This window comes from Sinohyriopsis cumingii, chromosome 1 (assembly GCF_028554795.1).
Source record: "Sinohyriopsis cumingii isolate HCF-2022 chromosome 1, ASM2855479v2, whole genome shotgun sequence".
Classification (NCBI taxonomy): domain Eukaryota; kingdom Metazoa; phylum Mollusca; class Bivalvia; order Unionida; family Unionidae; genus Sinohyriopsis; species Sinohyriopsis cumingii.
The window spans coordinates 48,001,893-48,014,662 of NC_142961.1; positions in this window are offsets into that span (position 1 = coordinate 48,001,893).

Consider the following 12,770-nt stretch of genomic DNA (forward strand, 5'->3'; position numbering starts at 1 on the left):
TTTTAAATCAACTCGCGAATGATGTTAAATATTATCATGGTATGTTTATTCAGGCGATAGTCGACGATATATCAATTGCCGATTATGTTCTTCCTATTAGCAAATTCGAGTTGATCAAAAATTCAGGAGAAAAACAAAAATTCATGAGAGTATTTGGATTAACCAAGGAAACGCTACCAAATTTCAAATTTCCCGATTATGATGTTGATAAAATGAGAAAATCCGTCACTGATATCATCGATGATTTATTTCCAAAGTTACATGCCGCGTGGACTAAAAAAATACAATCAGAATCAATTCTCAAACATAATAACGATCCCGCCGGGCAGGGGCGGCATATCTCACCAGGTATCGTTAACATAACGGAAGTTATCGCGATTTATCTTCACGCGGATGTTGTCGAAGGCAGCTACAATGTTGATTCGTCAGAGTCAAATCAAGCGCAGCAGGGATTTATCTTGTATTCGTTTTCACCTAGCGCATCTCCGGGTTATTTGATAATAAAGGAGCCGGTGAATCCGTTTTATCTGCGATGTCATAATCGATTGTTGTCAAGGATAAATTTCAAACTGACGGACCAGAAAGGAAATTTGCTTGATATCCGCGGAGAAACTGTTAGTATTAATTTACTGGTAAAATCGTGAGAGTCTCTGACTCCTGAATCTATTCACGGGAAAAACGGGCCAAAAAAATAAATAAAATCCAGGGAAATTTTCAAAATTGAAAGATTTTTTTAATTTTTGTTTTTTTTTTGTGGAATTTCTTCAGGAAATTTCAAGAATCAGAAATTTCCTTGGTTTTACTCTCATCGACAAGTTTTTTCAGTTGTCTGATGCGTGAACTTGTAATTTTTTTTGACTCGTATGCGTCCGATAAAATCAACCTAGCTTTTTCTACCAGCGTAGATAATTTAACAAAATCCTCGACGCGATCATCACTGACTGTCGCAAGTGATTGATACATCGCAATCTGGATTTTCTTTATTAATTTGTATTCGGATGGTAGCGTGTATTTGTATTCAAGTTTTCCTTGAACAATTGTCTCGAATTCGGATCGGATTTTATTCGCGTCCAACTCCGAGGGAAGATTTATATTTTTATTTCTCAGGTCATCTATGGCTTCGATAATGTTATTTATGGTTTGTTCATTCATGTTATATTAATTTTGTAATATTTAATTAATTTTCTTCGGATATTATCGGAATATAGTAAAACTCGATCCACTCGCCAAATTTGTAGGAAAATGCTGCGCTAGTTATTTTTTCTGCCGCACGATGCACCGATGCTGGATTAATATTATAATATTTTGCAGCGGCGCTCATCGACGTGAATATAATTTCTTCATTTGTTTCTCTATTTACTGATTTAACTGCCTTTGGTATTCTGTATCCGCCATTAAATTTACAATTTTCACTTGGAGTTACTGCGCGAAGGTTAGATATTTTGTTGTTAAGTTTATTTCCGTCAATGTGGTCGATAACAAGACCATCCCTGATAGGTCCTTTGTGACATTCGAACAAAAATCTGTGACAGAAATAATTCGTTTTTTTATTCTCACTGACAGTAAATCTGAGATAACCCGAATTACCAACCTTACCAGCATTTTTCTTCGTTCTGATATTTCTGACAATACCATCTGATGATGACTCGTATCCCTTGATCGTAGGATGAGATCTAAACTCGTGTGTGATTTTCATTGCAGGAATCGTCGATTTCAGTTCCATATACAATATTCCATTTGTCTAAATCGTAATTTGCCTTGAATCGATTAATATAATCTTCTTCGCATGTTATTATCGACGAGGATCTTTTTTCATAATATCGCCGCAATTCCCGATAATTTTTCCCTCCACAAGCCAGACACAATCGAGTTTTCCCTCGCGTGCCAACTTGACAAACTAAGCACCGCTGTGGTCCTTTACTGCCTCGTCGAATCGCATATATGTGAGCGCCACAATAATCGCCTCTGCAGGATTTGTCGCATGATTTTGTTGATCCGATTGGTATCCATTTGCACTGCATATTATAATTTAAATATTTGTCTAAAATATAATAATGGATGCATTTGATCTTGATGAGGCAGAATATATCATTCCTGAGGTTGATCGTGCCAAAAAAGAATTTTTCGATGATGGAGCGGTTCACACTTGGTCGACATGGAAAACTAACGCTGTTGATGCTACGATGAATCTGGAACGGGCCAAGAAGATAATCGAGCATATAAAATCCGAACATAAAGAAGAACGATTTATCTTCGGAATAAAATTTATTGCACAAATGCCTGACGACACTTGGATTATTCGCGATAAACGAGATCCTGTGCGTGGCGGTAAGAAAAATGTTATTCTTGATAAAAATTCGAAGCCAGGATTATTATTGGGAATCGATGGTCCTTATTATGCCAGGGCGTATCCTTCTAGTGCTGTTGTTTATGGAATTTATCGGCTGAATAACAACCCGGATGTGAAAAATCTACCTGCGATGAAAGAATCACCGATGATAAATTGCGTTGCCGAGCGTGTTATCGAGCATATGAAAAACGCTCGTCGTGGATCTGGTCTGACCCAGTTGAGGTTGAATAAAATTAATTCATGGGCAAAGACAGTTGTTGATGGCGCATCGATTGACGATGTTGCTGTGTTGAGCAAGAAACTTAAATTTCCTATTACGGTGAAAACGCTATCGGGAGAAATATTATATTCGTCGCCGTATAGATCTCGAGGAGTTCCAATCGAAATTATTGATCATAATTCACATGCGTGGTCGCAATCGGTAATGATATTTCCACGAGATCGCGCTGTTAAATTTTATCCCGTGGAAGGCGCAAAAGACAATTCCGATGCCATGTTCCGATATATCAAAATATTAGCCGCATCTGATCCGATATCGGTTTGGTTATTCTCGAGCGAAGAAAGATACGATCAATTTATATTGCCGCGCGGAGATATTTACCGAGATGAAAAATTGCATGAATCGATGAGAAATATCGCGGTGAAATATTCGTCAAATCCTGATCAGTTACTGACAAATTGTTTTACGGTTCCATCTGTTGCTGCTCACGCTGCCAGAGAAAGAAATTCGTGGAAACCTACAAGGAATGAATTTCTCACTGATATTCAACTTAGTTGTATCGAATACGGCCATGGCGGATTGTGGAATACCAAGTATTATTTCGAAGACATGATATCCGTTGATATGAGCGCGTGCTATCCTGGAAGTTTCCTCGGATACGGCGATTGTGCGGATTATTTTGCTAAATTTGGCCATCCCACCAACGAAATGACAAGGGTAGCAATTAACGGACCGTTGCCTGATTTTGTCATGACCGGATTCGCTTGTGTTACTTCATTCGAGTTTGCTGAAAATTTACATAAAATTTGTTATATTTGGTTTGGTCGGCATTTATCGCAGCGTCGTTGGGTCCCTATAGTGTTGTTGAGGTATATGCTGGATTCATCAATGTTAATATCGTTGACGGTTAGCGAGGCGATTATATCGTATAGAAAACAAACTAAGGTGTGGCTACCGACGGATTGTGAAAACGCGAAAGATATCGGAAGAAAAATAATTGGCAAATTTACTCAAGGAGGATCCGTTGATCATAAACACCGACACGCTAGGTTATTTATCAACGATGCCGAAATGGACTTTATTATAGCCGATACGGTATCGCGTGGAATATTCTGCAACAGAGAGAATATTATTATTGACGGAGTAAAGTTGGGTACCGTAATTAGCTATCTCGACGGAGAATCAGCGCAGTATACGCATTTGAGGTCTTCGATGCTCGCTTATGTTAGTATAAATTTACTGTCGATGATAAATAAATTTTCTGATATAGCGGTAAGGGTCGCAACGGACTCGTTTTATATCGATAAGAAATACCAGTATAGGCTGGATAATTTAATCGCCGATGGTTCTTGGGGAACTTGGAGGATAAAAAACGAGAATATCCTAGATTATTGTGAGGACGCCGATGTCGAAGATTGCGATAAATTTCATCGAGATAAATGCGAGGAAATATCGACGGCTGCATCTGCATTTGACCCGATTTCACGTAGTAAATTCGTTTACCTAAATGGACCTGGTGGTAGCGGTAAAACAACGAGAGCGATAAATTTATTTGCGAAATCTGATATGATCGTGTTGACTCCAACTCACAGATTAGCGCGAGAAATAAGGCAACGCGGCGTTGATTCTGGTACGTATCACAGTTATTTCAAATACAGCGGTGGATTATGGGATTCGGCTCGCATGGGAAATAAATATATCAACAGGATCATAACATTTGATGAAATTTGCACAGTAAATTTAGTTGTATTAAAATCGTTCCTAACCTGGCTGGAGGAGAAAAATACAGCCGTGATAATGTGCGGAGATCATGGCCAGCCTGATCCGATTGATGGAGAATCTCCTCACGAATGGCTCAGAAATTTCGTTGACTATTATGAGGAAATCGACGCTGATTATAGATCCGATGATATTTTATTGACTGAATTTAAGAAAATAATTCGATTACAACCGAATAAGTTTCAATGCGATGTGATGAGAAGAATAATCGACGAGACTCCGATGGATATTTTTCTTAATTTGTGGCGTCCCGATCATTTGATCGTTGCTAGCAGAAAAATTGTTCGCGATGTTATTCAGGAAATGTTATTCAAGCTTCATTGCGAGAAATTTCCAACATTACAGGTGCCGTTGTGTTACAGGCCCGCTGATACCAGGAAACAAAATATCAGTGTTACTTTACCATGCGGAGAGGAAAAGATCTTGGTACTGAATGATATTATTCTTGTTGATATTAATCTTGTTAATGACGCGATAAACGCAGAAAGATCGCCATGGAAACTAGGATATGCAACAACGATACACTCGTCGCAGGGATTAACCGTGGATGGCCAAGTTTGGATCGTCGATGATAGAATTTCCTGGTCAAATTTAGTGTATTTAGCCGTGTCGAGAGTAAGAAAATTATCTCAGTTAGGTAGAATTCGGTTTCACATTAATGACGCTGGCGGTAGTTGAGTATCTTTCGGTATTATTTGTAATTCCTCCTTGGTAAATCCGCGTTGTGGCGCTAGCGAATCTAGGAAATAAATTGCTGGTCTTCCCGATGATCTTGTTACGGCTGATATTTTGTGTGTTGTTACGCTCCAATTTGGATCGGTTGCTCTTTTTCTGCCTCCCTCGGCCTCGCCTTCTTTATATAAATACCGGACCGTGACGCTACCTAGCACAGGCGGAATTGTGGAACCTCGCTTTAGGGGTATATTCGGTTTTGTAATCGCAATTGCGGGTTTCATTGCTATTGTTCGAGTTACTTCATTATTTAACGCGTTAATCACATGAGGCAATCTCGATACCCAATCATGAGATCGATTATCTTGAATAAATTCGCGCGCGTACTGATATCCGAATAATCGTTCTGCAAGAGTTTTATTGAATCTCTCAACGATAGCTTGATTGTGATGAACACCTACAATACCGCGACGGATTTTAACATTATTCTTTTTCATCAGTGAAGTAACCGCGCCAAGAAATTCTCGACCTGGATCAACCTGGAGAAGCTTCGGCCATGTTAATGGAGATCGTGAATAAATTTCGCTAAACGCCTTAGCAATCTCTGTTGCTGTTTTATTCGATAACGGTTCCGCTTCCTTGTATCTGCTAGCGATATCAACGACTGTCAAGACATATTTATATGTGACTCCGTCGACGGTATCGTAAGGAAGAAACATTAAATCAGCTTGATGAACTTCATTAGGGACGCTGACTGAGAAACTCGCATACGGTATTCTCTTAGGCGGAGGAAGATAAATTTGCCAGACTGCCTGTTTCGATAACCACGATTCAGCGGTGGATTGTTTTACTTTTGCTGCCTTGGCGAGTTTGGCTATTGCTGATTTTCCTCGCCAAAAACCTCGCGGAGAATAATATATTTGCTCCATTATTATTTACCAGCGCCGAGTACTAATTTACCTTTCATCGCGCCTTTTATCAACCAAGTTGCCAATTTTTCTTTGAAACTTTTGTCAGGAATCGCGTTTAGTGCGTGAATTAGCCTAATATCAGCGAGATGTCTTTGTTGTAAATCCCCGCTGCGATACGCAAGATCATGATAGTAACACGCGTTATCGATGGCGTTTACTGGATCTTCGCCGGGATTTGGTTGATTATTATCGTTGAGTCTTATATCGAGCCTCGTACCAGGTCCGCAGTAATTGTATCCTGGTAGATGCTTCTCTCCGGGATATTTCGCCCAGGGCAACCCGGGTAGATTTTTCATGGAGGCGGTAATGTCTCCTCCGGTTCTTCTACTTTTTTTTTTACAAATTTAAACTTGCGTGTCTTACAAACTTCGCATTCTCCTGCAATTGCGTTCCTGTTATTGCGTGTGACGATTTCGATTGGATTTATCGTAGCTGTGCGCGTGCGACACTTAACACAATATAGATCCATGTATTCTAGTAACATGAATGTAATTGATTTTTCAGCCACGAAGCGACGCGAGCAGGTGAAACACAACGCGGTGTTACCGAATTCGATAAGGATGATAATTATTGGCCCGTCCGGTTCTGGAAAGACGCAGTTGTTGCTAAATTTGATAATGCGATGGCTAAAATGGGATAAGTTGTATTTGGTTGCACCGTCCGTTGATGATCAGCGTTGTTATCAGGTACTAAAGGAATTCAGCGACAATACCGACGAAGGCACGATCGAATTCATCACAGACATCAATGAAACTCCATCAGTGGAAAATTTAGATGGCGATGTTAATAATCTTGTTGTATTCGATGATGTTATGCTGGATAAGCAAACTAATCCGGCTAGGATATTCTCGCGTGGCCGACACAAGAACACCGATGTGATTTACGTGACGCAGCGATATACGCAAATTCCAAAGGTAATTAGGGACAATTGTAATATCTTATCGGTGTTCAATGGCGTCGATACTCACACGTTGAGAAATATTCATCAGACTTGGTGCAACGGCGATATGGACATAAACAAATTTAAAAATTTCTTCAGCCGCGCTCAGGCAATACCGCATGGTTTCATCACGATTAATCTTCATGATCCGCGTAGTAGATATCGAATCGGTCTCGATCAAATTTATTCATGAAAAGGCAGCCAAATCTTCGCAAACTTCATCGATGGAATAAATTTCTCCTACCCCCCCCCCCTAAAATTGCTGTCCAAAATCAATGATTTTTGCACACAAAAATTGCAATCGGTGACGAATTTACGCAAATTATTTTTCGTGGGAAGGCTTATTTTTGAAATCTGAGGCTTCTACGGAGAAAGTTCTCGTAGAAAGGTTTATTTTGGTCTGGGGATCTGGTCTGTAGAACTTCCCTGCTGCTAAGGTTCACTACATTATAAAGACAAATTTTCTCTCATTATTTTCTTTCTCTGCACAGTGGAGGAATTGTTGCAGACTTTTCTTAAATTTTGTCAGGCAAATCAATACGGCTGGAAACTGGGAACATAGGAGAAGCAAGGCAGTATTTGTAACAAAACAAAAGTTGATGGCTGAAAAAACAACAATTGAACTGCACCGAGATACTAAAGAAACGAACAGACAGCGAATAAGTTCATAACAAAACAAACCTTGATAGCTGAGAAATTAGATCAACACTGTTGTATGCAGAGTGTACATGTTAACAGTGAAAACTCTCTTTACATATTGCTTGTAATTACAGCCATAGCAACTGACTTCAAAAGCTGTGTTGGCTTAAGCTCTGGATTTCAAAACCAGCGTTTTATGGTTCAAAACTCACGTTCGCCAAAACAGTTAGCATTTTAAATTGAACATTTCTTTGATACCTAAAAACCACTGATCCACATAGTTAAATGAGACAGACTCAAGTGGACACCAAAACTAGCCATTGCAGTATGTTATAGAATTGAGGTTAGAAAAAAATATATAACGATATTGGATTTAAAAATCTCACAATCTCTATAAAATCTATTAGAATCTTAAATAAATGTCAGTGGGTTGCCATTGCATCTGCACAATTTCTCGTTGTATTTTGCTATATGTACTGTATAATAGTTATCTGGCATTACTTTGAATGTTGAGCTGTGTTTCAAACATTCAACGGCAACACTTTCTTCCAGTTCTATTAGTTTTATGTGTTCATGTGTAAAGGTGTCTTTCTTCTCAGTTTCATACATTTTTTATGTTTTATGTACTCGTTGTACTCATTGACTATGAAATGGGCTCAATATCAGACAGATCAGATGATTTATTTGACCTCTCCGGTGGCCTAGTGGTTAGAGCGTCCACACACATACACACCGATTCATGTTTCAGTTATTACTTTTCTTATCAGTTCGACGATACTATTCAATTTACTGACGGCTGATGTTACCATTTGATTTTGTTTCAAAATGTTCTCAATTTTTCATTCATATGTGTAAATCATGTTATTTTAATGTAGAGCATTGTAGCAGCAGCTGTTCCAGATGATGAAATAGCTACACCAGCTGAATCTATTTCCACACGTAAAACTAATCATTGCCAATCTTGTGTACCATTCTGTATTTTCCCCGTGTTTGTATTGTGTTAAGTGTCCTTGAAGAAATTGTTATATCACCGTAACTTCTCAAAGACTATGTTTAGTTGTCATTTTACTCATTTCATATACTGTGCACTTGATAACAAAAGCTACTCCGTCCATTGTGTAATAATTTTGTCGGGTTAAACTCGGCCAGGTAGTCTATCGTGAATTGGGCAGTAGGAACTCAGATAATCAACTTAAAAGCTTTTAAAAAATCCGCCATTGATTGAGAACTAATTGTGAACTTCAGTAGCTTTTGCAACAGCAGACTATTTGCAACAGTAGAGAAGAGGCTGAAGTCGCATGATAGTGTTTGTTGCTTATGTTTTTGATATGTTTTTATTTATGCTGCTAGAACATTATATAAAAGATTTCAGACTGTAGATCTGATACCAACGTATGTTTGATTGTAACGGTAAAGGTTTTGTCATGTAAAACTCCTTGCGCTTTCAAATAGTCAACTTTTGACTGACAAAGTGAAAACGGAATTGACAACTTTAAACTTTCTACAATATCCAGTTTGGATGGTGGATTTATTACCATTTTAAAAGTATATTTTAAGCAACTGCGACAATAAATCTCCACGCCATATGATAAATGATGTTGATAGAGTTTCTTTCTTTTGCTAGAAATTTTATTCATCTAGCTAAAATGGTTAGGAAATGTGAACAGAAACATGTCGTTATCTTAAAGGACATCTGATATTGGGTTGTACAGTGTGATAGATTGATCCTTTCGTTGCATTTTTTGAATTGGTCACAACTAAATGCATTTTTAAACATAGCATGTTGTATTAATGAAGTAACTTTACTTTTGACCAAATGAACAACATTTCCAAACCAGCTATTCTCACACGTATCAAATAATGTATTGTCCTGTTCGAGTTTTCTTACATTTTCTACCATACAACATCATATGATCTTAACATCTTTTGACTTTGTAAATTCCTATTCTTTCTTCAAACGTTTGGTTTTCGATACCTTTAGTGCCAGAGAAATTTTACAAGAGTTGCCTACCAAGATTATATCTACGTGGATCTGCAATCCTTTCTGTAATTACTTTCCCTGTTCTTCATTTTTTTTTATCTTTACTTTTTCTGTTTACTATCATTCACCTATTTTACAATGATATTTATAAGACAGATCAGATGATTTCAAGATGTTAAACCCGTCCGTTTCTATATGGCTTAAAGTTTTACAATTCGTAGGGAGGTTTACATAGTATTGGCTAAACAAAATATTGACTTCAAAACATAAACTGTGTGTAAGAAGAGAACTGCATGATTGACTTTAACACATATGATTATTATTGCAGAATATGTGGATAAGAGTACCGGAATTAATGATATTAAACAAGCAAAGACTATTAAAAAAGAAGTTAAAGAGCGTAAACGTTCACTGGAAAGAGTACGATAAAATACATACAACAGAGCCACCACAATAATTTAAATTTCTGATCGTATCACCTGACAAACTGTAGAATTCTAAGCGCCAGAGAATCAAAGATTATTTTAGTGGAATTTGATGATGCAGGAATATAATATTGACATCATGCAAATCAAGGGAAAAGAACATTTAATAGCAGATGCACTTTCACGTGTGCAGAAATATATCGTTTCATGTATACTTTGTGTAATTGATTTGATCTTATGTATGTTTTACCACGTATATTTGATTTATAGTAAAACAAAAGCTTTCTTACGTAAACTTTTCTTTTTCTTTAAAACAGGAAGTGTTATTTATATTTATTCTAGATGTTTGTTAGTTTTGGTTTTATTTTATTTTATTCCATTACGTGCAATTGTAATGTAACATATTGCGTGGGACTTGAACTTGTTCAAAACTGAATTCTTTCTGCTTGGCCCACAATGAATTGTGTTATTTTATTCATTGTAGACAGCTAATACATAGCAAAAGTATTCTCTATATTTATCAGTTTAAAAATCAGTATTATTATAAATAGAAGAACTAAGTGTGTTTTTTGGGGGTCTATTAAGTTATATAATTTCCTGAGTGTAATCCAGGTGATGGTTTCGATTTTGTAAACATCAAGATCATTTTAGAAGATTATTTTCCATTAGGTAATATTTTCTGTTAGAAAATGTTAATTGTGACCTGAGGTCAAATATAGAATTATATAATCTTGTTGCTAAGAGGATTATTTCATTTATACGTTAAGTTTTAGCAGAATCAAGTTGTATGTTGTGTCCAGTATTTTTTTCTCGGGCTAGAATCTTTTTCTTCAACTCATTGAATTCATGTGATTATTTTCTCTGTAAATACAAAAGTGATCTGATAAAATTGTTGGACAGAGACATTACATGGAACTTTTACTGCATTAAAACCTGGAATTATATTTCTGCGATTCGACAAAAGTATGTTGACACATCAACTCTGTATAAGCTAAAAGAGACACGTCATCGCCTTCCGTTTTTTGATTTCTTCGGTACTGAATTTTATTCAGGACTTTAAATTACTCGGACTTGTGTCTGTAGTTCTTGGATTATTTTGGATTTAATTCGCAATACCGTAAGTTTTTTTTTTTTTTGCATTCTAAAGAAATAAATTATTTGTTAAATTTTAAAACGCTTGACCTCTTTCACTCTTTTCTGTTACTTATTTTCAGAGCATAGACTCGTAACAGTATTATCTTGCATTTGCTAAGTTCTTTTAGTTCTAGTATGTCTGAGACTAAACATGAAATATATAGATTGCCTTTAGAATTCCGGGAACACCTTTGTCTGTTGCAATGCCAGTAAAAAAAATTCACAAGTTGATGTTCCTACCTATAGTGCCCAATTTAATTTATTTCGCTATAATATCATGACACACACCATTCCATATGTATTTACAAAATTTCAGTCACATCTCAGTCAAATATATCCTTTAGGTAAAGTAACTTTAATTCTGCAGAAGTTTTCAGAATGTATTTGTTAATTACAGCAGTAAATTGAGTTACAAGACATGGATAATCAGCTGTAATTGTTAGTTATTTATTGGAAAAATGATTCATCTTTGTCTCATATTTCAACATTATTATTATTGTTTCCTTCAAACAGCGCAGTAATGCAAAGTATAAGGACTGTTTTGCTAAATATTTGAATACCGTTTATAAGCACAAATCCACACTTGAAACAGTAATGAGCTTAGAATCTCTGTTATAGAATTATGCTTACACATAATGTTACGGGTTGTATGGAATGTATAACAACACTGTATAAATGTGATTATTTTTAAATACACTATACCCATACGAATATTACCAGTCTTTTGGTCAAATTTTGTGTGCCGCTTAATGAGCGGAAAAGAGTTTTGCTAGTCGATCATCAGGTAAATAGAGTATCCTTTCTGGCGCCCTTAAAAGTTAGTGTGATTGTTATAGCACTAAAACCCTGTATTATATTGCTTTAAAGCTCACGGGTAGAGCACAACAATAGCTTGAATTCTGAGTAATAATTTGTGAGTATTCAGAGAATGGAAAATGGAATTTAGTTGTGTGTCAGGTAACAAATTATATTATTATCGTCCATCATTGGCAGTGTGCAATTCCAAGAAAGCAATATGCGATCAGTGTAAGACGTAGTTTTTCTTTAGTAATTAGAATCTTTTCTTTCCGTAATTCAGTGAACCAGCGCTTATTACAAAATACAACACCTGTAAATACAATGTGCGTCATTTTGTTTAACATAATGTAATGAGAAAAACCAATGGACAGTAATTATCGTTCCCTATCAGCTAATTTTCGTTTCGTTAAGGTTTATGTTTGATTTTAAATGTTGGCAGGCTTTGTCGCGCCATCTAGCGTCTTAGTTTTTGGGTCACTTGATGCCGCCTGTGTATATATACGTGCCACTTGTGACTGCAATGGTGGTATTTTACGAAGCGGTAGTTTGTGAAGACGTAACATTGCACGTAAAGCAGTATAATCACCCGCAAGAGCAAGCACATTTGGTTGTAGTTCGCAGGACAGGAAAGGGCCAGGCCGGGGAATTTAAAAAGTATAGGAACACGGTCTTTCGTCGACCAGGATACATTCTATAGGGGGTTTCACGGTTAGTGTCTCCTCTTGAAAACACCAGAGGGCATCTCGGTGCAACTCACTTCCGAATAGTTCAATCATTTAAGATGGCAGATGTAGATCAAGAAAATGTGACAGACCGCTCAAATTATGCAATAGGATAGATATCTCACTATCTTAAAAAAAA